The sequence below is a fragment of the Petaurus breviceps genome, unplaced genomic scaffold, assembly GCF_028583685.1.
Source record: "Petaurus breviceps papuanus isolate PSGF00001 unplaced genomic scaffold, PetGlider_PUasm1.0 84, whole genome shotgun sequence".
In the NCBI taxonomy this organism is placed as follows: domain Eukaryota; kingdom Metazoa; phylum Chordata; class Mammalia; order Diprotodontia; family Petauridae; genus Petaurus; species Petaurus breviceps.
This window is the reverse complement of record NW_027186645.1, coordinates 9,808,665-9,811,639: the sequence shown is the minus strand read 5'-3', so window position 1 is coordinate 9,811,639 and position 2,975 is coordinate 9,808,665. Positions and strand designations below refer to the sequence as shown.

At 45.0% G+C, this 2,975-nt stretch overlaps 1 pseudogene; it reads right to left on the bottom strand.

Annotated features, from left to right (window-relative positions):
- Positions 1-824: 824 nt before the first annotated feature.
- On the bottom strand, positions 825-2,690 carry LOC138176224 (isocitrate dehydrogenase [NAD] subunit beta, mitochondrial pseudogene; annotated as a pseudogene).
- Between the last annotated feature and the right edge of the window lie 285 nt (positions 2,691-2,975).

The following is a 2,975-nucleotide window of genomic DNA, read 5'->3' as shown; positions in this document are numbered from 1 at the left end:
TTGCACTATTCTGCATGCGAATTATTTTATACATGTTCTATCCCATCTCCTCTAATTAGACTGTGAACTCAATGAGAGAAATGATTATAGTTTTTTCATCTTTGTATCCTCAGTGATAATATAAGATATAAGATAATATAAGTGATAATATAAGATATAAGAGCTTGTATAAAACAGGTGTCTGATAAATGTTTATTGAATTTAATTCATTCATCCCATTTGTATATAAATATACATATATATATATATATACACATTTTACCTATATATGTGCATATATATACATATGCATACATATATACATACAGAGAGGGTTATGTGCTCTCCATTTCAATCAAACATTCATTTATTGGTTGGCTACTCTGTGCAGGGCACTGTTAGATATTAAAATAATCCTTGGCCTCAAGGATCTTATCTTTAAAACAAACAAAACAATCTGTTAAGTGCTAAGAACTCAACTGCAAAAGTTTAATTACATTAAAATGTTATGGCATCATTACATTATAATTAAATATCACAGGTATACCAGCTGATTTTTATGTTATAGAGCATGAGATTCCTCACTATGACCTTAATCTGCTTCATCTAATCCAATCTCCTTTATTGGACTTACACTGACAATGAAACTGGTAGAGCAAAGTTTGTCTCTTTTTTTTGGTCCATGTTTTTATTGAAACAAAAAGCCAAACAGCTGTAGATGGGAGATCTTGTCCCATGAAACGGGTGCAGAGGCAGGTTCCTTCATGTAGTCCATTTTATGGAAGTAGGGTGTGGAAGGAGTTGTCTAGGGGCTCTCTTCAAGGATAATAAATTGGGAAGGGGTTCTAGTCCCCACTACCAGGCTGCAAATGGCTGATGACAGACCTGAAGAAGTCAGTAGTGGTGCTGTGGCCGCCCATGTCCTTGGTCCGAACTTTGCCAGCTTTTATCACCTTCTTCACCGCCTCAGCAATCATCTTGGAGTGATATTCCAGGTTGAAGTGCTTCAACATATTGCTAGAAGACAACAACATGGCAGTGGGATTGGCAATGTTCCTGCCCACAGCCTGAGCAAAGGGGTGCCTTGCGCCTGTTTCAAAAACAGAGCATTCATCACTGTAGCTCTCACCAGGAACCACGCCTGCACCCCCCCCACCAGACCTGCTGCCAGGTTGTCAATGATGTTTCCATAGAGATTGGGCATCACGAGCACATCAAACTGGTATGGATTCTGCACCAGCTGCATACAACAGTTGTCTATGATCATGGTCTCAAACTTGATGTTGGGGTAGAGCTCGGCCACCTCCTCACAGCACCGCAGGAACAGCCCATCGCCCAGCTTCATGATATTGGCCTTGTGCACAGCTGTGACCTTCCCCCGATCCTTAAATGGTGGCATAGTCAAAAGCAAACTTGGCAATTCTCTCGGACTTGGCCCGAGTGATGATCCTCAAACATTCAATCACACCCCTGACACTCTCGTGCTCCAGAGAGCTGTATTCTCCCTCAGTCTGCTCACGGATGATCACCAAGTCCAGCTTGTTGTGCCGGGTCTTATATCCTGGGAGGCTCTGGACATGAACCACGTTGGCAAACAGGTCCAGCTTGCACTTGAGCTGCATGCTATACGAGGTCAAGACCCCCGTGTACTTTGCATTCAGTAGGGGGTGGATTTTCCCACTGATAGCAACCTTGTTTTTCTTGATGGAGTTCAGCACCTGCTCCAGTTTCTCTTCTGAGGCCATGTTCTGCACCTCACTCAGATGGTACTCCTGAAATTTCACCGGCACCTTGGCTGCCTTAAAGACTTCTTTGACAGCCAGCATGAGCTCGGGCCCCACACCATCGCCAGGCACCATAGTGACGGGGTTTGCGCCCTCCACCTTCTCAACATCCGCCGGGAGTCTCAGAGTGGGCGGGCTGGCGGCTGTGATGATCCAGCCCCTCCAGGCCCTGGGGCTTCGGACCACCACCAGCGCCCTGCTCAGCGCATGGACTCCGCGCAAGGTTTCTATCTTCTCCAGCTCCCTAGGGTAAGGAGACTTGGAGAAAGTTGTCACACCGGAAGTGACGTCAAAAAGCACGCTGTTAGTCTTAAGATTGCCTTGTAAGAAGCAGCTGGGTCTCTGGTTGCCAGGAAGATGGCCCTATCCAAAAACTGCTGTTCTATCTACAAGGGGTCATAGAATCACAGACCTAGTGCTGAAAGGATCCTCAGACATTTTAAACCCAACGTATCTAAAACGGAACTCATTATCTTTGCCCCCAAACCCTCCATTTTCTGAATTTACTGTCCAGGAGACCGCTGCCCTCCCAGGCACCCAGACACAGGGCTTTCGTCCGTGGCTTCCCACTCTTTCTTACCCGCTGTATATGATCTGTTGCAATATCCTGTCAATCAGACCTTCATCATACTCCATTCACTTCTCTCTAACAACCCAAGTCCTCACCATGCCACTCCTGCATTGTTACAGTAGCTTTCTGATCCATCTCCCTGCCTCACGTCTCTCCTCATTCCAGCCCATCATCCATTTTGTTATCAAAATGATCTTTCTAAAGTACCATATAACCGTGTTACACACACGTACATACCATTCAATAAAGTCCAGTTAACTACCTCTTACCTCCAAATTCATCATGCTGCTTTGAAAGCCTTTCATAACCCAACGCCTTCTGACCATTCCAGTCTTACACTTTACTCCCTTACGCATGCTCTAAGATCGAGTGCCCCCGGACTTCTCGTTAATTCTTCAAATCAGACACTCCATCTCCTGACTGAATTTTCACTGGCTGTCTCCTGTACCTGGAATGTTCTTCCTCCTTGTCTCTGCCTCCTGGCTTCCCTGGCTTTTTATGCCTTACCTAAAATCCCATTTGGTATAGGAAGCCTTTCCTTGATCCTCCTTAATGCCAGTTCCTTCCCTCTTAGATTATCTCCAGTTAACCCTGTATGTATCTTGTTTTGCTTGCATGCTGTATCCCATTAGAAAATGAGT